A 24,229-nucleotide genomic window follows, 5' to 3' on the forward strand; every position below is an offset into this window, starting at 1 on the left:
CACTATAACTAGAAGTTAATAATGGAAGGATATATAGGTAAAAATATATATATTATAAACCATGTACTACAGTTAGTAGTATTTTAACACTCTTTCATCAACAGTAACAAATGTACTATACCAATACTATGAGTCAATAATAGAGGGGGCTATGAGCGGTATGGGAGAATTTGAGTTTTCTTTTTTGTTTTTATTTCTTTTCTGGGGTAATGAAAATTTTCTAAAAATTGAAAAATAAAATTAATTGTGGTGATAGATGCACAACTGTGTAATGGTGCCATGGGCAATTGATTGTGCACTTTGGTTCATTGTATGGTATGTGAACAATCTCAATAAAATTGAATTTTTTTTTTTAATAAAAGAAGTCATGGCAGAATTCCTGGTCAAATATAATGTTAGGATGGAAGAAAGTGAAGGAGCTAGAGATAGAGAAAAGGAACATTTGACAAACATTTGGGAACAGAAAAATGATGACCTACTGTACAAAATTAATATAATGATTTATATGAGACATATATGACAGAACAATGGATGGAGGTGGATGTGTTTTGCAACTGGGTGAATGGTCATAACAATTTTTAAATATTAAAGAAAGTGATTTAAGGTAGTGTGGCAGGTTCAATTGTGTATCCAAATTTGAACATGTTCTTTGTCTTATTCCCCATTCTGGTGGTTGTTAACCCATTATAAATAAAATCTCTTCAGGATGTTACTATACTTATGGTATAGACCAAATGCATCAGGTTGGGCTTTAATCTTGGTTACTAGAGTCCCTTGTAAACAAAATGAAATTCAGACAGAGAGTGAAAGACAAGTGGAAGAGAAAAAGACAGAAGTCATTGGAACTGGAGAAAAAAAAAGAGGACATCACCATGTGTATCGCCACATGACAGAAAAGCCAGGGACCAAGGATCACCAGAAGCAGCCACCGAACTTTGAACTTCCCCTAGCCTCAAAACTGAGAGGCAATAAATTTCCATTTTTTAAACCAGTCCATGTATGGGTTGTTTTAGCAGTCAGGTAGCTAATACAGTTAGGGTTGATCAAAATGAGATTTTAAACATGCTAAGCTTTAGGTGCTTATCAGACATTTAAGTAATCATTTAGACAAGCTAATATTTAGGTCTGGAACACAATGATGTGGTTGGGATACAGATAATTGAGAAACATCAACCTAAATGTTGATACATTTTTTCAACTATATTGTTTTCTTTTTCTTTGTAATTTGTAACACAACATTTATATGTTACTTAAATCTGCAGCACTTTCCACTGAAGATCAACCCTGTGTTTTTGAAATTCTAGCATTCCCTTCTATCCCAAAACATCAGGTGGTACTTCTGTATTCCCTCTCATGCACTTTCTTATTTTGCCTTTTCTGTACTTGAAGTTTCTAATATTCTGTCTTCAGCCTTCAGTCTCTCCTTTCCCTCTCTTGGCAACCTTTTCAATTATCAGCCAGTATGAATGTTTCCAAATTGTACTGGTCCACTCTTTTCTTGAAATCTAGTATGTTGCTGGTTTGATACCTTTATTTGAAAATCCAGTAATAAGACTTTTAAAACACCATTTTAAATCACAACCATAATATTTATTTTCTAATTTTTCTTTCAAAGCTCTATTTTGGATTATTTTCCAATTTCTATAAATTCCCTTTTCATGACTTTACTCTTCTGTATCTAATGCATCCCCCTCATCTACTTCCTTATGTCAAGTCTTCCTTAATATTGCCAGTGTTTATCATAATATCCTTTCCAGTCTCCATGTCTCAATTATCTTATAGTGGCTTATAGGCAAATGGTAGTAATTAAAGAGTTTTGAGTAAGTTAAATATATACTCTGTGCTATTCTTTAAAATAATTGAATTATGTTTTACTCTCATTTTCAACACATTCCTTTTTCAGGTCCTTGTCACATTTTTTTGTCATACTAACACACCAGGCATGTGTTGAACATACACTTTCATCTCTGGTCCTCCATGTACTTCCTCATATGATTTTCCTGTGACTTCTCCATTTTATGTGAGAAGTGGCATCTTATATGAAAGAAATTTGCCCACCAATTTGTAATAGTGGCCCTATGTGATCAGAAACAGAAATTAGCATCAAATGGGGCTAACAAACTTAAATTTGTAGTATTTGATGGTGGCAATCTTTACCCTTCTTTAGGTTATGTTCCTGTTATGAAGAATAAAGAGTAATTGAGAGACTAGAAATATTGGTGAGTTGGCTCTAAATTCGTACCAGTTGTTTATGGCTAGAGAATAATCATGATATCCTAAAAACATATTTTCCAAATATTTTCCATGTATTTAGAATTTTCTTATATTATGAAATGACAAAGGAGAATAACCAGGATGTAAAATTATTTCTGAACTTCCTATTTTAGGTCCATTGTTCTAAGGGAAACCAGGAAACAAATATTACTTCCTGTGTTTTATTTTCCACTTTAGATTATTGTAGAAGTTGTGTCCCATCACACCAGAAATCTAGATTTAAGCAGCTTTTTAATGTCCTGCTCCTGCTCATGCAGTGTCTCTCCTCAAATGGAGATTGTTCTTTTAGATATCTCCCCAACTAAAATGTGTGGGGATTTATTTTGCTTGGAAATAGATGGTCTACCTAAACATGTTCCAAAATTACAATGTTTTATGCTTCTACATGTATTTGATTTTATACTATCAGATTTAATAGATAATTTTCTTGAGAGAATTTATGACCTAGGGTTATATTCTCAAAATATTGGCATCAGTAGTTAGCAGTTTTGTATCTAATTTAACTTCACAGGTTATCCTGTGAAATATGCAAATTTATTTTAGTTATCACTGTAAAAATACTATGATACAAAGAATCTCAGTGTGAAAAATCCACTGATTTATTGATGATATAATTGCTTTAAGTGCACAAAGACATGATGCCCATTCTAATTTGGAGACATAAATGTCATATTTCACACCCTGTATTCTCAACATAGTTATAAATCTTGGAAAAAACTTAGTTGAAACATTATATTATTTGATTATACTTAATATCCAGTGCCTTCCAAAAAGAAGCTAGGTGGTTCATTTTAAGCTTCAAGGTTTAGGTTTTTTAATGCCCATTATACAGAAAGAAGATCTAAGGGACACAGCGATTAAGTGTATCTCCCAAAGCAGCTCATTTTGCTCCAGGGATTGATTTCTGTAACAATTGAATGTTGAAGAACTAGGATACAAATATCTGGAAGTCAAATTAATGTGAATTATATCTATTTAGTTACACAGTGATTCTCCTGTAAATTATATTTTCATTATGCCACTTTCTGTTGCTGGATTTTTCTCCCTTTTTTCCTCAAGGAATATGGTCATTCTTTAAAGGTGTGTGGTGAATTAGAGGTTAAAAGGAGGATGGATCCTGGAAAGAACAACCCTCATGCAACAAAATTATCTTTCTCTCTCTTTTTTTTAACTCTTGTATAGGTGTTGTGTAAAAAAGTAGAAGGTAACTACTGGGAGAAAGTCAAATAGTGTTAAAAGCAAAACTCTTTTCCTAGGTTAGAATATATCTTCAGATTTCCAGATATAGATAGTTTTTATAAACACTGAAGCTTATGTGCATGTGATGGGTAATGGGATTATATAAAGGCAATTCTCTTCTGTGGAGCTTACATACTCTGCAGCAAAACTTCCTTTCTTCAGTGTCATAACATTGTCCCCTATTGACCTTAAATTTAAAGATGCAAGTTGAGCTATATGACACAATGCCATTTATCTACAATAGAAATGTATGTACATGGGACAGAAACAAACATTTAGTAAGATTCACATTAACTATATCAGGGTATAGTAGAAGTTGTGGATAAAGGAATAAAGTGAAAAGAGAATCAAATAAATATAAAAAGACATGGACTTTGCTAGGTCCATGGATGATGATATGCCATGAAAAGAGGTAGAGAATTATACTAAACCTCTCTACCAAGGTCCAAATAACAGTTGGAAAGAAATATATTTTCATTAGACAGATAATACACTTCAGAACTGTTATGCAAATACATGTGTTATTAAACTATGTAAACAAAAACCTTCATAAGAGTATTATTCAGTATGGCAAAATACTGTAATCAAATTAAATCTACATGTCAGAGATGTATTAAAGTATATATATGTATATATTTCATAAAATGTAGGCTTTAAAATTTGGTTTATAGGTATTACATAGAAATTTAGGGCAACCTTCTGAGAAGAAAATAAAGATAATAAAAGGTTACCTTAGAATGGTTTCTTGAAAAAATATATTAAAGTATAATTTATATATAATAAATTGCAAAGACTGTAAGTGTGCATGGGTGAGATTTGCCTGAATCAAGAGAGCATTTCCATCACCCCAGAAAGTCCCCTGATCTTTCTTTACAGTGAAATCCCACATCAGATCCCAGACCACAATTGATAAAATTTCTCTCATCAGATTAATTTTACCTATCCTAAACATGATATAAGTAGAATAAAATCATATGTTTTTGTTGCTTTTTTGCTTGACTTAATGCTATTTAAATTTATCCATGCTGTTGGTCACATTAATAATTGATTCCATTTTGTTGCTGAGTAGATTTGATTTTATGTCTATACCACATTTTTAAAATATATTTTTCAATGTATAGGTGGTTGTAATATTTGAAGTTCAGATTATTATTAATGAAGCTATCATGTACATTAATGCATGAGTATTTTTCTGCACAATGCTTTCATTCCTCTTGGGTAAGATTCAAGGAGCTTATTCCTAAAGCATCTGGTAGACATATGGTAACATTATTAGAAACTGCCAGATTGTTTTCTGAAGTGGCTGTATCATTTCCCACTCCAGCCAACAATGTCTGATGATTCCAGAAGCAGCATATAGCAGTCAGTATTTGGTAATATCATTATTTAAAATTTTATCTAATCTGCTGAGTAGAAAGTGATGTTTCATTGTTACTGTAATGGCATTTCTCTGATGATACAAGATGCCAGAGCTTTTTTTTATGAGTTTGGATTGGCCATTTGAATTTTTTTTTCAGAAATCCATCTTTACAAATCTTTTGTCTATTTTTATTTGTCTTTATTTTTGTTATAGATTTGTAGGGATATTTATATAAAATCTGGATATGATTCAGTTGCTTTGGCTTCTTAGCTGATAATCAGTTGAACATACATATGTCTCTGAATTTAGATGCAATAATTCTGTTCAATTGATCTATTTATCTATCTTTATACAATATTGCCCCACCTTCATTGCTATATATTTATAGTAAGTCTTGAATAATCATTGTAAATCCTTCAACTTTTTTCCTTTACAAGTTTGTTTTGGCCATACTTGATGTTTTGTATCTACTGTGTGGAAGCAGACCTCAAGTCAGACATAGGAGGGACTTGTTTGTACACCATGAAATTGAGTCTGCTCTAAGGAGAATCACACATAGTAGAAGTTACATTTTATTATTAAACCCTAATTTAAAATTGAATCTCCTTAAAAGTTGTAGCTTGGCCTCAACCCTATATGTGAAATTAATGATGAACCACATAGAAACTTTAGATAAGCCTGTTCTTGACCCCACCAAGTTCTAATATCCTGAAGCCAGAATGGCTTCCTCTTCCAAAAGGAAAATTTGGATTCTTTGAGAAAATCCCTTCAAGTCAATAAAGAAGCTATGATATTCAGAGAGGAAATTCATTATTCAGCTCATGCAGGAAATCAAACTTGAGGACTTTTAGAAATAACTGATGGCTGAGTTTATGCAATATAGTCATAAGGTCCTTTTGTAACTGTTGCATTTTAAGTATTAACACAAGTATAATCTGGTTTGTTAGCTGAAAGCTTTTGGTTCAACAAGTCATTAGTTGCATATAGGGTGAAAATAAATAATCAAAAGAAATCTTAAGGGTCTAATTTGGGGAAGAATTTTATGTATGTACAAATAAAGGATTTGCACATAGGTTGACAACATTCTTTTGGAACTATTCATCACTATAATTATGAAGAGAAATTGTGCTTTGTGTCTGTTGCAGACAATGGCACTGTTGAGTAAAATCTGGAATATTTTAGATTCTATGCAGAAAAAAAGTTGATGTTTGAGGACCATTCATGTTGTAACTGTGATATCAGATAGCTAACATCACATACCTATTGCTGTCATACTGCAGTTTTATCATCATGCACAACAAAAATGATATGTCAGTAAATGTTTGCACCCTATGAGGGAAAATGAAAAAAGCAAAGCACTACTTGAAAAAACATCACAATTCACAGCACAGTTTTCTCAAATTGTTTTGTATATATGTAAAAACTTACCCAACAGTGGATTGTTAGACAATGGAAGAGCCCTTATACATTTATTTGAGAAATAAAAATGATTAGCATATCAGATTAAAAGAAGGCTCTTTATTATGGTATTCATTTTTAAATAGTGGCAAAAAGAAAACAAAAATGTAAACAACCAAAGGTCTATCAATCAAGGAATGGTCAAATACCAATTGATTGGTCTGTACTCTATACTTAATGCTGTTATTAAAAATGAAAAACAAAAAATAATTATTGACTAAAGGTTGATAATGAGTCCTCAAGTAACTAAAGCCAGTTGTAGGAAAATTGAGGAATTATGTGGTTATAAAGCACATTCTATATGGATAATACTGGAGAATGCTATCAATATTTTTTAAATTTACTTGTGGATTGTGAAAAATGATGGGATTGGTCAAATTTTAGAAAGAAAAAAATAGATGACCAGGGGAGTGCATGAAGATCCAGGAGCGCTCCACCGTGGGTCACCTCCATTATTGGGGATGTAGTGTGGGGGACCTGTCTTTCAGCAGAGCCCACCAGCCCATCATGTCTACCATCACAGGGGGTTCTCTATCTGATGTTCCTGAGAGACCCCAAACTTTCCCCAAATTGAAGCTGCAGTCAATTGTTTTCCCACAAAGAATCTGTGGTGGCACAAGGCAATGGGCTCCTGGCAGTAACAGGAAAACTGACACTGTGAACAGGCTGAACTGGAACCCTGCTAGAAGAGAAGGGCAAGCAGATAATGGTGGGACCCCAACCAAAGCTGAAGAAGAGTGAACATGTCCAATGTCCCAGGAAGAAGAGGAGGAGTTGTGGGTATTGCCACATTCCCTGCAAAGGCACCACCCATGTAAAAGATGAATATAAGATCTGGGATGGGTGTTGGGAGATCATCACACATGCCTTCCTTTCAGGCTTGCTTCAAGAGCATCTTCTGCATCCATATAGAAACTGGCAGCATCTGGACCCATCTGCTTGTGATGTTACTTTTTTTGGGAATCTTGACCATGTTTAGACAAATGCGCATTTCAGGACCTCTCTACAGAAGAAGATGGTTTAGGAGATGTTCTTTTTGGATGCAGTGCTCTGCCTTAGTTTCTCCTGGCTCTTTCATACCATCTATTGTCATTCAGAGAAAGTCTCTTGGACTTTTTTTCTGAAGTGGACTACTCTGGGATGGCTCTACTTACGGGAAACTTTGTTCTCTGCTACTTTTATTCCTTCTTCTGCTTCTCATAGCCAAGGCTCATCTACCTTTCCATCATCTTCTGTGTCCTGGGAATTTCTTCCACCACTGTGGTGCACTGGGAGCTGTTGGCCACCACTAAGCACCAGCAGACAAGAGCAGGAGTGGTCTGGGACTTGGCTTGAGTGGTGGTGTGCCCACCTTGCATGTTACTGTTGCTGAGGGCTTTGCCAATGCAACTGCCAGGAGCAGATGACAGGATCTTCCTCATGGCTGTAATGTACATCACTGCAGCTTCCCTTTATGCTACTTGAATCCCTGGGTGCTTCTGTCCTGGAAAGTTTGACATATGGTTCCAGTCTCATTAGATTTTCCATGTCCTGGTGGGGGCAGCTGCATTTGTAAACTTCTACAGGATATCCAAACTTCAGGAATTCTGCTATGTCTAGAAGGTGGCTGTACTGATGACTCCCTTCTCTGAGCTTCCCACCAGAGGGGTGGTGAGGAACTTCCCAAGTGCTTTAAAAATAACTTATTTGCTGAAGTGAGAGGAGGAATCTAAGTTGTCTGTTTCTAGAAGAAAACTGTTAGAGAATTTTGTACATTGGAGCATCAGCCCAGTTTCACAGTCACTGGGCAATAAACTTTCCATTTCCATTTACCCAGCTGGAGAGGAAGGGGAAGGTCCAACTCAGCCATCCCCCTCCCCACAAGACAACTAACATCCACTGAAAGTGACTTTGAATCTCATGGTGAGATTTTGCTCCTCCTGAAATCATTTTGGGAGAAATTAATATACTGTGACTCTTCAGAAATCCAGTTTCTGAAAGAAAATATCCCTCCTTTATCCCCATCCTTACTTTGTAACCTGGCTTATAACAGGTCATCCATTTTTGTAGCACACTTTTTAAAAATTATTATAAATAGGTCCTATCTTTCTAGAACCTGTGTCTGCATACACAATGGCAAGAACAAAGTCACCAAATTTTACATAGCCTGGTTAATCATGGAAGTATGGCCAAGCTTCAAATAACCTCAGTTTTAATTTTTTTTCTTGGCAGAGTAATGTAAAATTAAAATGGGAAAAGGTATTTAGTAATTAAAACTAAGCTTTAAAAAGAAACCTGCTATCATTGCTGTGTATCCTGATGCAAAGCTGTGATGATAATATGAGAAAGTACTGAAAAAAAAAAAAAAACAGAGGACCAAAATATTAAATCAGCACTGTATAATATAAAACATAAATGGGAAAAGATAATACTTAATATTAAACTTTAAAAAGAACCTGCTATTATTGCTACATATCTTGATACAAAGGCTATGATGTCAATAAAAGAAAGAACATGCAAAAAATGCATGACCAAAGTGTTAAATCTGTACTATATAAAATAAAACATAACTGTAGAAAATTAAATTGATTCATGACATTAAATATCCTTGGGACAGGAGTTGAAGCTAATACGATAAACAGAATGGATTTTACTGGAAAATGCAATTTTGTATTTTTTATTATATTCAATTTATTTTTCCAACAAAGTAAAATCCAGTACATTAAAAAAGGGAGAAAATTAAGCAAAGAATATGTCTGGGATCAAGAAACCATAGTTTGCATTTTGATTTAATTCCTTATAATTTTCACTTCTAGTTTTGGTTGCAAGCATGATATGTTAAGTCCATATCTTTTAAAAATCAGGGAAATGCCTACTCAAATGAATGTTGTAAGGAGGCAGTTTATTTGCTGAGTGAGTTTGTGATGTTAAGGATGCACAGGGTCCATGCAAGGTATTGTCTTTGTGTTTACAAGTTCAAGAAAGAAACAAAGACTTGAAAAAGCCACCCTTAACCCTTGAGTGTATCAGTTATCTTTAATCTTTGTTATCACTTCCTGAGATTATAAATATATAGATACCACCCTGTATAGATAGCCAGGTAAATCACTTAATCTTGAGTTTGCTAACCATAAATCAGCTTGTTTTTCAGGAGGCTCATATTAGACCATTGGGAGCCCTAGTGTAACTATCCAGCTGATTTTGACTGTGTATTTAAAAAAAAGCACAGAAAAGAATGTAGTAATGGGAGAGCAGGGAGGTTTTGTTAAGAATCTGTTTCTGTTTTTAGTTAGGCCTCCTGGCTGTCTAACACTGCCTCTTTGCAGTCATCACAAGTAGGAGTGAAGAGAACAAGTGTTTGAGAGCATGTGGAGGAATTGAAACCCTTGTATATTTTGTATTATTGCAAAATGGTGCAGATGCTATGAGAAAAAAAAATTTGGTTACCTAAAAAAAAAAGTTAAACATAGAATTACCATGTGACCCACAAATCCTTTATTAGGTAGATACTCAAAAGAATTGAAAACCGGGTTTCAAACAAACACTTGTACAAAATTCCTCATGGAGGTTTTCAGAAGAGCCAAAGGAAAAAAATAGTGGGAAAAAATCCATCCAATATATTATTTATATTAGTATTTGCCTATTTAGTTCATATTATATTTTTTGTGTGTATATATATACATATATTTATGCATATTTTTATTTTAAATCAATGTTCTGGAGCTCAGCTTTCTTTTTTTTTGGCTGTAATGATGTCTCAAATCCCTAGATCACATTAATTTGAGTATTGTTTTACATACTCTAAATATGTTTATGAAAGCTATATATAGTATGATGCGACACAATAGGATAGGATAGGCAAGACACACATAGAATTCTATTATGATTCTTTGTTAACAATCAAATTAAAACTTAATATCTGATTTTATTTATAAATTATGATTCCAAATGAATTATTTCATGCTCATTTCTGTTTTACTAGAGTAGCTGTTCTGAAATTGAATATTCTAATTCCTCAAACTGTTTCATTTCTTTCCAAAAAATGTAATCATTCTATATTTCTGATGATGTTTCTTAGTTCATTATTGAGAATAATGTATATTTTGTAGCTCTGCCACATAAGACTTAATTTATAAGAAAATGGAGGTAAAATTCCAATTTAGATGTAAAAAATTGTACTTTTCTTGATTAGAGGCCCAGTTCCTATTTGGAGACTGGACCCAAACAGGACTGTCACCATTATGCTAAAAGTTACTTACCTGTTTGTTATAGGAGCCACCCTATTTGCCATATTACAAGTATGTGTAGGCATACTGACTTTAGCAAGTCAAAGAAGAAAGTCAGACTGGTATAATCCTTGATTAAGTTTCATCTTTGTATAGTTTATTGAACTTGGTTGAGAATTTTCTCTTGTATTTAGTACCTTTAATTATTTGACTAGAATGAAGAAAGTAATGAAAATAGGAAAATGCTTGGTTTGTTTGCTTATGTGAAAGGAAGAAGAATTTGAAATCATACAAGTATTTGTACCCAAAGTTGTGTTGTACCTAAATGTAAATTAATGGTAACTGTATATATTAATATAGTTGAAAATTTCAGTAGAATTATTTCATCCTCCATTTATCTATGGCAACATTTTCACATAGAGCTTTTTCTAAAGCTATTTGAACATTGTGCAATAAAAAAATTGCAGAGTAATTTTTCCTGTTGACATGCTATTCTTTATGAATGCTATATTCCTAATACACTGAAAATATGGATATGAAAATGTCAACATTTTCCATTTCTCCTGGTTCTTACAATAGTTTGTATAATTCATATTCTCCATGAACTATCACCTTTAATAAATCTTTTGGTCATTCCAATCAAATATCCTAAATTTCCTTTTTTACCTTCTCTCTACAATCCTAATCCAAACACCCTGTTTACTTTTCCCCCCTTTCATTATCCATTTATTTCCTTCCAACAGCTATTTCTATGTCTGGAATATGGCCATAAGGATCAGCATGTGGGACACAAAGTTACACATAAGGAAGGAAATCATACATGTAGCTTACAAATCACAGTTACCAAGTCTGCTTCACACATAGGTGAAGACAGCATAGAAAATAAAGAAGGATCACCACAGTAGAAATGACTGATAACAGGACAAAGAAAATGTTTCATTGTGTAAGAAAGGAATAAGTTTCGTTTTCACATAGAGACAGCATGGAATAAGGGAAATGGAGGCAAAACCAGTTTAAACAAGCCCCAGACAAAGAGAAGAGAGAATCTGCCTGATGTAAAGAGACATGAGGTAGTATCAGAGGCAGAACTCACAGCAAAAAAATAAAAATTTGGGGGGGGATTGGCTAATCAGTTCAAAATCTCAATAATGAGCTAGTTGGCTCTCTGGGATTGGCTGTACAAATTAAAATCTCAAAAGATGAATTAGTTAGTGTTCTCAAATAGGCTGTAACCTCTGTAGTACCCAGTCAATGGGGAAACAGGGGAGGGACTTGCGAATTAGGAGTAGGAGATTTAAACATCGCCATTCTCTTCCTCGGGCGCGCCAGCCTTCTGCGTGTTTGGCTGGACGCCCCATCTTGCAAGATCGTAAATAAATTCTTTTCTCCTCCAGAACCGAGAGAGCATTTATTCCCTTACAGGTACCACTTTATTTCCGACAATTGTGCCTTAAGAAGAAAAAGATAACTCAGTCTCCAGTTTGTTTGCACTTTGTTATTTTAAGACTAGAAAGCAAAATGAAAAGAAGATTGAGAAAATCCTTATCTTTAAACAAAACTTACGTAAGCATACATAGTTCATTGATGAGCAATACATCTCCCATCACAGAATTAATGAAGTTCTATGAAATCAAATAATAAATCATAAAATCACAATCAAGGAATGATATGTGTCAACTTGGCTATGTAATGATGGCCAGATGTTCAGTCAAGCAAACAAGTATGAATGATACTGTGAACTTAAATCACTAGTCAGTTGATTAAGCCTCTTTTACTTTCTTAGGCTGTTCAAAGCAGATACCATGAAATGGGTTGGCTTAAACAATGGAAAGTTATTAGCTTACAGTTTGAGGTAAGGAAAATGTCCAAATCAAGCATGGTAAAGGCAATACTCTCTTCCTAAGACCAGCTAAGAGTGATCCTTGTCTCCTCTGCCACATGTCAAGGCAGATGGCAGTGTCTGCTGGTCTCTAACTTCTCTCAGCATTTTGGAGCTGTGTCTTTTTCTCTTTGTCTTAATTTTATTCTCAAAATGACTCCAGTAAGAAGATTAAGACCCATTGTGATTAAGGTGGTTCTTACCATAATTGAAGTAGCCTCATCAAAACATCATAAGTAAAATGGGTCCACAACTGCAGGAATGGATTAAATTTAACAACATGTTTTCCTGTGTAGATATATCTTCCAACTACCACAGCAACTATGCAAGATTACATCTACAATCAAAAAGGACATTGCCTTCAGCAATGAAAGGAAACTCCTTATCTAATCAGTTGGAGGCCTTAAAGTGAGAATGGGTTATGTCAGCCATCAGAAAGAAGAATTTCTATCTCTACTTCAGAAGCTCACTATTCTGGGGAAATTAACATCACCTGCATTGGTCTTACCAACTTGTGGCCCATCTTTACAGAATTTAGATTTTAGGCAATTCTTACAATAAATCTCTTAATATTTTTACAGTAATGTAAATCTCCTGTAAGTCTATTTCTTTGGAGAACCATGAATAAAACAGTGGGGATGAAGAGATATTTAATTATCATATAACTTATAAAGATTAGTTTCTGAGTTTCTGAATATAAGCAAAATGATTTAACTGTTCCTTATAATTAGGTTTTGTTTTGTAGTCCAAGATAATGAAATTGTATCCATTAAATAATTCAGATACATTTGCATTTGCTATATTTCATTAGGAAGATATTCTATGATGAATATCAAATATGAATTTTGCATGCATTTTTAAAGACCCTGTGGAAGGCATTTTTTACCTCTTTGTTCCTTAAGCTATAGACCAAGGGATTAAACATGGGGATAATTAAAGTATAAAACACAGAGGACATTTTATCAGAATCAAAAGAGTGACCAGATTTAGGCTGCACATACATAAATAATAGGATTCCATAGAACACCACTACCACTGTCAGATGAGAAGCTCATGTGGTGAATGCTTTTTTCCTACCTTCAGGTGAATTCATTTGAAATATGGTAATCAGGATCAGCACATATGATACTAGAACCACAAGGAGGGAGGAAATCATATTAAATGCTGAAAATATTATAATCAACAATTCTATTTCTCTTGCATTTGAGCACAGCATGGGTAACAAAGGGATATCATCACAGTAAAAATGACTGATGATATTAGAACCACAGAAGGTCAATGTAAAAATCTTAATGGTGAACATCAGAGACACAAAGGTGCTATAGAGGTAGGGGATAGCCACAAGCATGTGGCAAAGTCTCCGAGTCATGATAACACTATAGAGCAAAGGACTACAGATGGCCACATAGCAGTCATAGGCCATGGCTGACAACATGAAAAATTCACTGATAATGAACAAAAGGAAAAAGGCCAACTGTGTGGCACTGGCATAATAGGAAATATTTTGCTCCACAACAAAATTTACTAGCATCTTGGGACAAATAACAGTAGAATTGCCAAGATCAATGAAAGCCAGTTATCTGATAAGGAAATACATAGGGGTGTGGAGGTGGGAGTCCACCTTGGTCAGGATGATCATGCCCAGGTTGCCCATCACTGTGACCATGTAGATGAGGAAAAAGACCCCAAAAAGGGGGCCCTGCTGCTCAGGGTGACTTGTGACTTCCAGTAGAATGAGTTCAGGCAGCACTGTCAGATTGTGTTGGCCCATTTTATCCAGTTATCTCTTCTGGGAAGAAACAGAAGCATTATTATTTGTTTTCCTGTAATATTATATAATCTTAGTATCTTTAGACCAAATGGAGAATATATCTTCATGTATAAAAAATGATCACCACATCTTATTTTGGATGTAAAATAACTTTTTCCCAAAACTGAGGGATCCATATGAAAAACCATTTGCACTGATTAAACATTGATTAAACTCTAAATAGAACCTACACTATTTGGTGCATAGCTGTGGATATCACAAATGTAGAAATATTGAATTCTTTGTCTATACAGTGAAATCACAGTTTTTCTTTAGTATACTTGAATATTTGCATGAGATTAGTTGTGGCATTTTGGTATTATGTATGAAAGATTCACACAACATGAAGCTAATGAAACAAATTTTAGGACATGACAAATGCTTTGGACTTGGCCTTAACAATATGATCACACAGTTATTGGCCTCTGTATGTGTTGTGAAACCATGATGACCATAATCATTATCAATGAAATCCACCTTCTCTTTCCATTCTGTCTTCTGCTTCATTGCACTTCTCCAATGTAAAGTTGCACTCTATTGTCTAGAGGTGTTTCTGGGGTCAAAGTAAGTAGGAATTGAGTTAATAATTCACATGAGGTTCAGTGAATGAGTCTATATGGTTGAAATCAATGACATGTTTCATTAAATGACATGTGTTTTTTTCTGGTGTGGAAAGGATTCTAAAACACTCCTACTACTTATTAAATGGAGATGTTTCTCTAATCTAATCAATAAAAATATTATTTAAGGATTTTTAAAATTATGTTACCATTATAGTTTCTTCATATCTCAAACATGTTTTATTTGTTTTTCTTTTGAAATAAACTTTCATGCTATTGTCCAAATTTGTACTTTGAGTTTCCAGGCCCAAAGAGTTAGACCTATGCTTGCAAAAAATTAATGGTTTATATCAATATTAACTTGTCTGACTAATTTATTATGCCCATTTTGTCTCATATAATACTGTAAAAATGATAATATCTATGAGATTTTTTATTTATTTGTGAATTTAGTACCTCATATTTAGAAAGCTCTAGTTGTATTACTAGAACTTTAAAATGAAGATCTTATAGAGTATTTCACTGTGAGTTTCAAATATTTCCATGAAAATCCTGCTATATTCATTTAATAAAGTTTTATAATAAAAATTCGTAGTCAAAATTGAAGCTGATCTGATTGAAGCAAGTGAAGCACCTTTAACTATGTCCAATTAGATTCCCTTCTAAAAGCCTCTCACATTCAGTGTCCCCTCAAAGATAACCTAGGTTTCTGATTGCAAGATTTGTCAATTGAGTAATTTTAAAGAGTTTAAAATATCCAGTCACATAAAATACAAAGTAGAATTACTGTAATGTAATGGAATCTCCAGATTTAGCATGCACAACTGTTATAGTGTTTGTAAATATTGGACCAATTGCAGCCAGGGTCACCACCATTTGGCAGTTGTCAAATAAGACTTTCAGTGCTGTGATGGATAGATCTTTCAAGAGAGGTGCAGCAAATCTAGTAACCTTGGGAGAGAGGGCAATTCTTGAAATTGGGGGCCACTTCCTTTCCTTCTTCCTACATAAGATTTTCTCTGTTCTCTATTGAGCCACATTCTCCTCTCCAGGTTCTTCCTCCTCCCAAATATACAAATTCTAAGCCTATTTCCATTTGGAAACTTTTTCTGAATCTTGCTGTTCCAGGTGTCTGCTATCTTAGGATTTTACTTTACAGGAGTATATGTACTGGATTGAGGAAAGGAGTTCAATATTCCAATACTGATTTCAAAACATTAATGTCTTCAATATTTTTCTAAGAATTATTCTAGTATTTATTAGTCTGTATCTATTTTCATTCTCAGTTACGGTCTCCCTTTTAAGATATCTGAGTTCTTCCATTCTGTCCATTCCTTTGGTATAGAAAAGAATATGCCATATCAGTTCTTTAACTTCTTAATGTGTACATTTTAATACTTTCATTTAGTAGAAACTATGGGAACACAAAGGACACAGAAGTATGCAAAGATATGATTGATATTTCAATCTTTAGATATGGTGGTATGAGTTAGAAATAATTTTTGTTTTTAGGGATTTTCTGTTAATCCATAAATTATAAGAAAAGCATGCTGTTTATTTATCAGTCTACTCAATCCATTTGTAATGCCTACTCTGAATTATCAGACCTAGTAGTAAATTACCCAGTAGATAAAACACACACCAATCAAAAACAGCAACAAAAGCTTCAATTTTTCATAAGAAATGCTTATATGAAACATAGTCCCAGTTTATGAAATATTGCATGGGAAATACTTGTACTAAAAGAATATTTGTTATTAATCAAATATTACTTGGGACATACACTAAAAATATTTGCTGTTTATCTGAAATGAAAATGAAAATGGGTGTCCTTTATTTTATCTGACAATTTACCTTAATGGACTATATTAGATGACATCTCTGATGGAATTTTCAGATTTTTGTAACTTCTTCTTCACTTGCAGTATCCAACATCCCTGAATCAGGAAACATAAATCAAATTGATCTGTGCCATATGATCAGTTCATAGGATTTAATGCTTTAGAAGTACTATCCTACTCCCAGGCATCCCCAAGTAACAAAGGAGATAAAGAATATCTTTGATGTACTTGAGCAAATCAGCTGTCAGTAATCAGTGGAGTATCTATAGTCAGAAGCAATGAGTAAGAAGAAATTCTAAGATCCAAGTGATCATCAGAATCAAAGACCATTCTTATCAACCTTTAATGTAGAGTCAATTTTCTTCTCTCAAATTATGTTTCTTTTCCTTCAGTGGGAAGAATTTATGGATTCCCTCCCCTTTTGTCATGTTCCCTGAGGAAGTAGTGTGTAATTAATTAACTATACTGAACTCATCAGAGAGATTTAAAAAAAAAATTGTCTTAATGTGCATGCTAATTATCTGTGATTTCCTACATATTCCCCAGTGAGAAAAGGTAAGTGAAATTAAAGAAAAGTAGCAAAACATAAATAATCTATACATTTCCATGGAGACCTACATATGTAAACTAGTAATTCACTTACAGTCAAAGACTGAAGTGGTGATGGAAAAAAAAAGTATGTCTGGTAAATAGAGTAAAACTGGAAAAATTAAGTCATGATGAAATATTAAATGATATAATTATTACATAGGATTTTCTCTTGGATTTTGTTGTTTAATAACAAGTGAGTAGTGGGTTCTGTGTTATAAATTACTGTGTTATAAATTAATACACACAAGTGAAATTGATATTACTATTCATAATTCAGTGTTAACACCAAGGACAGGTAAATTATGTTATTTTTCTGAAGTCACACAGTAAACAATCAATGGATTTTAAATTATAGCCTGATCTTTCCTGGTCCACATGTCTCATGAGTGGTATATATTCCTTTTCCTTTAATATGGCAAACACATAACAACATAATAACAATAAATACCTCAACTATAGTATTTCAAAACTGAGATCCTGTCCCTACTAAATAATGTTCATCCATGTTGTCTTTAATTTGCTTTATACTATTATATCAGTTAAATATACCTCCTACTAATGGACATTTGTATTTGGAGATTTTTGATAAACATACTGTATCATACTCATATAAGTATATTTGTTTAAATGTTTACTAATTTCTCTTTATTTTATATCAAACAGTGGAATTACAGAATCAAGGTTAAAAGTATATAAAACTTTATTAAAGGATGAACTTAAGATGGTGGCTAGGTGAGACAAGGCAAAAAAACACCTCCATGAAAAATACTAGATAAAAACCAGAAAGTGACCCAGAACACCACTTCCAGCAATGCACCAGCTGTACAAGGTCTGCTGAAACCACTGGGACCATGCACTTGGTGAAACCAGGAGTCTGCATTCTGAAATGAGTGAGTAAGCTGGCTGCAAGTCCTGCAGTTGTGCTGCAGTGTGGAAAACTGTGGGTTGGTGTTTGGAGACAGACTAGTTGTTTAAAAACAAACAAACCCAGGAGTGACTGCAGATATGGCAGTGAGAACCACACAGTGAAGCACTGCAGGAGCAGACTGTAGCCAATGCCTTGGTTTCTGGCATGGAGGATAGACCTCCCCTTACATGTTGCTGATTGTCCCAGGGCTAGAAGGACAGAAGGGAGAGCCAAAAAGAGAAAGAAACCACACCCCTTGCAGCTGGCTTCCCAGCATGCTGGTGACACTCCTGCCTGGGGCCAGACCCACAGCCCAGAGCCATGCCAGGAAACCCAGTGTGATGGGGAGTGTACCCCATGGCACCACACACATGCCACAATATTGGCCATGGACAGTGGCCTTGGGTGCACCCACAGCTAGTTGTCCTGGAGCTGGGAAGGCAGAGCTGTGTGAAAAGGTGAGGGTTGAGATGCCCCATTCAGCCATTTTTGCATCAGTCTGGGAGTGCCCCTGCATGGCTGAGTGGCCCAGGTCTTCCCTTGAGGGAAGTTGTACACTTCTGATGTAGCACAACCTTCCCTCAGCAGAGGTCCTGGTAGATCACAGCTATCAAGCAAAGCAAATGCCAAGAGGCCAAAAACAACAGAAAATCTTAAAGCATTTGATAAAGCCAGATGATATGGAGAACCCAATCCCAAACACCCAAATCAAATGATCATAAGAGACGCAGTACTTGGTGCAATTAATCAAAGGACTACAGTCAAAGAATGAGAGCATGGCACAGGATATAAAGGACATGAAGAAGAACATTGCACAGGATATAAAGGACATAAAGAAGACCCTAGAAGAGCATTAAGAAGAAATTGCAGGAGTAAAAAAGTAGAAGATCTTGTGGAAATAAAAGAAACTTGTCCAAATTAAAAAGACCTGGATACTCATAATACAAGATTAGAGGAAGTTGAAAAATGACTCAGTGTTCTAGAGGACCACAGAACAGAAAATGAAAGAACAAAAGAAAGAATGGAGAAAAAAATTGAAAAAATCAAAATGGATCTCAGGGATATGATAAATAAAATAAAACATCCAAATTTAAGACTCATTGGTGTCCCAGAAGGGGAAGAGAAGGGTAAAGGTCTAGAAAGAGTATTCAAAGAAATTGTTGGGGAAAACATTCCAAACCTTCTATACAATATAAATACATAAAGCATAAATATCCAGCAAACTCCAAATAGAAGAAATCCAAGTAAACCCACTACAAGACATATTCTGATCAGACTCTCAAATACTGAAGAGAAGGAGCAAGTTCCGAAAGCAGCAAAAGAAAAGCAATTCACCACATACAAAGGAAACAACATGAACCTAAATAGTGACTACTCAGTGGCCACCATGGAGGTGAGAAGGCAGTGGCATGACATATTTAAAATTCTGAGGGAGAAAAATTTCCAACCAAGAATACTTTATCCAGCAAAACTCTCCTTCAAATTTGAGGGAGAGCTTAAATTTTTCACAGTCAAATGCTGAGATATTTTGCTGATAAAAGACCTACCCTACTTCAGAAATTAAAGGGAGCCCTATTGACAATGAAACAAAGAAAGGAGAGAGAGATATAGAGAATTTTAACAGACATATATAGAACCTTACATCCCAAATCACCAGGACACATTTTTCTCTAGTGATCAAGGATCTTTCTCCAGAATAGACCAAATGCTGGGACATAAAACAAGCCTCAATAATTAAACAAACAAACAAAAATGAATATATTCAAAGTACATTCTCTGACCACAGTGGAATACAAATAGAAGTCAATAATTTTTGATTTGTAACTCCACTATTTACTTCCTACAGGATATAAAATACATGAACTCTAATGACAAATCAGTGGTTTTGGACTCAATGTAAAATATGTAATTTTTGACAAAAACTATAAAGGCAGGAGAATGGAGGAGTATAGGAACATAGTTTATGGGTCCTATTGAACTTAAGTTGGTATCAAAGAAAACCAAGATTGTTATGGATTTAAGGGGTTAAATTTAAACCCCACAGTAAACACAAAGAAATTATCGGAGAATATGACCACAGAGATGAAAAGTAGAGTATGGGTTATGAGAAGTGGGGGAAGGGGCAATGGGGAGTTAAGAAATGAGTGTAGGGTTGCTGTTTGAGGTGAAGTGAAATTTCTAGGAATGGAGGGTGGAAAGGTGATAGCATTACAACATTCTAAATATGATTAATCCCACTAATGGAATGCTAGGAAGGGGGTGGAATGGGAAGATTTAGGCTGTATATATGTTTCCACAATTGAAAAAAAAAAAAAAAGACAGTGTAAATAGATGACAATTGAATGCCAAGGATGATTCTGGATGGGATGTGATGATGGAGGACAGGAAGTTCAAAGGACACAGTTGGGACATAATTAAAAAAAAAGGAAATATAGAATGTAAGCTTTGTATCAATGTTGAATTTCTTGAACTTCTTAGCTGTGCTTAATGAGATTGCATAAATCTTGTTCATGGGAACTGAAAAGCTATATTAATCAGCAAAAATTACATGCAAAAGCAAATGTGAATTATAGTGTTTGTTCAAGGATGTGTGCACCTTGCTCTCATATGTTCAGAAGACAGAGCAACAGATGATGGAAGATAGGAAAGAAGGGAGGGAGGGAAAGCATGTTAAAGTTGATGGATCAGGGTATTGGGGGAGGGGGTCAGGGTATGCTGTGTATGGGGTTTGTATTGTGTTTGCAACTGTTCCTGTAACTGAATTTATTTCAAAATAAAATTAAAAAAAAGGAAAGGAAAAAAACTTTATTAAAAACTGCTAGCTTTCAAAGTTTATTGTAACATTTAACATTCCAACAATTAAGTGTGAGAGTCCAACTTGCTCCTTATAATCACCAATTTTTGATTCAGAGAGGCTTTGTTTTTTTCTTTTTCTTTAATTGGATATTTAAATTGGTTTAAAGTGGTAGCACATTGTGATTATACATACATTTGCCTGATGATTAATGTTGATGAATGCTTTTGCATGTAATTTTTGCTGATTAATATAGCTTTTATTTTAAAGTGTCTAAATCTTATGTCCATTTCTAATTGGGCTGATTTTACTTTTAACTTAATTTTTGTATATTTATATAGGTTCTTGATATAACTTCTCATCAAATGCTTACATTGTGAATATATAAGCATACCTCAGAAATATTATGGGTTCCATTCTAGACAACCACAATAAAGCAAATATTTCAATAAAGTGAGTCACTTGTTTTTTTTTTTTTTTTGGTTTTCCAATGAATTTAAAACTTATATTTACACTATCATGTAGTACATTAAGTTGTGTAAGAGTAATCTATTCAAAAAAAAGAAAAACAGTTTACAGACATTAAAGTATTTTATTATTTGAAACGCTAACCATCTTCTGAGCCTTCAGGGAGTCATAACTTTTTTGCAAGGGACCTGTCTGGCCCTATACTGGTGACTGCTGGCTAATCATGATGGTTGTTGTTGAATGTTAGGGTGGATGTGGCAATTTCTTAAATGCAGTAACAATAAAGTTTGATGCACTTATTAAGTCCTCATGAAATGTTTCTCTGTAACATGATAATGTTTGATAATATTTTATTCACAGTGGAACTCCTTTAAAAATTGGAGTCATCTTCACAAACTCTTCTGCTGCTTTATCAACTAAGTTCATGTACTATTCCAAATCCTTCATTGTCATTTCAACAATGTTCTCAGTATCTTGACCATTGTAGGTTCCATCTCAAGAAACTACTTTCTTTTTGTTCATCCATTCATAAGAAACAACTCCTCATCCATTAAAGTTTTGCCTAAGATTTTAGCAACTCAGTCAAATCCTCAGGCTACACTTCTAATTCTAGTTCTCTTGTTATTTCCACCACATCCATAGTTAAATCCTCCACTGAAGTCTTGACCCCTCAATGCCATCATGAGCTTGGAATCAAGCTTCCTCCAAACTCCTGTTAATGTCGACATTTTAATCTCTTCCCATGAATGACAAATGTTCTTCATGGCATCTAGAATGGTGAATCCTTTCCAGAAAGTTTTTAATTTACTTTGGTCAGACCCATCAGAGCAGTCACAATCTATGGCAGTTATATCCTCATGAAAGGTATTTCTTAATAAGACTTGAAATTAAAATGACTCTTTGATATATGGGCTGCAGAATGGATGTTTGGTCACACAATGATTGGTCTGTGTATATATTATGAAAATATGATGACCATAACCATGATCAATGAAGGACACCTTCTCTTTTGTGCTGGTTTGGATGTATTATGTCCACCATATTCTTTGATGCAATCTTGTGGGGGTAAATGTATTAATGTTGATTAGTTTGGAATCTTTAGATTGGGTGGTTTCCATGGAGATGTGACTCACCCAACTGTGGGTAATACCTTTGATTAGATTGTTTCCATGGAGGTGTGGCTCCACCCATTTAACATGGGTTTTCATTAGATTACTGGAGCACTATATAAGCTCAGACAGAGAGAGCATGCTGCTGCAGTCAAGAGAGACAATTTGAAGATGGCCATTGAAAGTAGACTTTTGCTTCTCCAGAGTTTGCCTGGGAGAAACTAAGAGAATACCCCCATATGCCTAGAGAGAAACATCCTGGGAGAATACCATTTTGAAATACAACCCATAAGCAAAGGAAGAAGATGCCAGCCATGTGTCTTCCCAGACAACAGAAGTGTTCCAGATGCCATTGGCCATTCTTCTATGAAGGTACCCTATTGCTGATGCCTTAGCTTAGACACTTTTAAGGCCTTAAGACTACAACCTTGTAACAAGATAAACCACCTTTATAAAAGCCAATCAATTTCTGATATTTTGCAAAATGGGAGCATTAGCAAACCAGAACACTTTCCATTCTGTCTTCTGCTCCATTGTACTTCTCCAATGTAAGCTTGCACTGTCATGTCTGGAGGCATTTCTGGGGTCCAAGCAAGTGGGAGTTGAGTTCATAATAATTCATATGAGGATTAGTCATTGTACCTATATTGTTGAAATCAATGACATGTTTTCTTAAATGACATGTTCTTGTGTGAATTGGCTTCTAAAACACTCCTATTACCTAGTAGACTGAGTTGTGTCTATAGTGTAATTTATAAAAATATTTAAGGATGTTATTAATTATGAGACCATTATAGTTTCTTCATATCTGAAATTTGTTTTTATTTTTCCTTTGAAATAAATATTCACATTTATGCTTGAACTTGTACTTATAACATTATGCCATTTCATTACATATCCCATGATTTGAATAAGCTTCCAGGCCCATAAGATATAGACCAATGCTTGCTAAAAATCTATGGTTTAAATCAACATTAAAATATCTGGCTAATTTATTATGCCTGTTACATCCCATATAATGCTGTGGAATGACATGCTCTACAAATCATTTTAAATATTTATGTGTGTTTTTAGGGTATCATATATTACAATCTATCAATTTATTTCTATAACTTTATAATGAAAACTTTATAAAGTATAGCACTGTGATTTTCAAATAGTTTAATGGCAATTCCTTCAGTTTTCCTTTCATAAAGTTTAACAAGGAAAATCAGTAAATAATCAAAATTGATTTAAGCTAGTGAAGCAACTTTAGACTAATCCACTTACATTCTCTTTTAAACTCTTCTAAATTCAGTGTCCCCACAATGAAAATCTATGTTTGTGCAAGCATGATTTTTCAATTGGACAAGAAAATAGAGTTTAAAGTGTCCAGTCACATAAAAATGCAGGATATAATTATTATAATGTAGTGGAAACTCCAGAATTAGCCTTCACAACAGTAACTGGGCCCTAAAGATTGAAGCAATGGCAGTCTAGAGTGAACACTATTTGACAGTTGTCAAGTAAGGGTGATTTTTCACTGCTGTGCTGGTACAGCTTTCAGCGAAGTGGCAGAAAATCTAGGAATCTGCAATTTTTGGCATCCTTTATGCCAGCTTAGTCTACAATCTTGGTGGACAGGGCAATTCTTGACATTGGGAATCATCTCCATCCCTTCTTCCTGAATGAGTTTGTCTCTGTTCTCTTTTGAGCCTCATTCTCCTCTCCAGATCCATCAGTCTTCCATATATG

General features: G+C 34.4%; 2 pseudogenes; one reads left to right on the forward strand and one right to left on the reverse strand.

Moving 5' to 3' along the window:
- The first annotated feature begins 7,045 nt into the window (after nt 1–7,045).
- On the forward strand, nt 7,046–7,962 carry LOC119511706 (annotated as a pseudogene).
- A 5,285-nt stretch (nt 7,963–13,247) lies between these two features.
- On the reverse strand, nt 13,248–14,186 carry LOC119511385 (annotated as a pseudogene).
- Between the last annotated feature and the right edge of the window lie 10,043 nt (nt 14,187–24,229).

This window comes from Choloepus didactylus, chromosome 16 (assembly GCF_015220235.1).
Source record: "Choloepus didactylus isolate mChoDid1 chromosome 16, mChoDid1.pri, whole genome shotgun sequence".
NCBI classification, from domain to species: domain Eukaryota; kingdom Metazoa; phylum Chordata; class Mammalia; order Pilosa; family Megalonychidae; genus Choloepus; species Choloepus didactylus.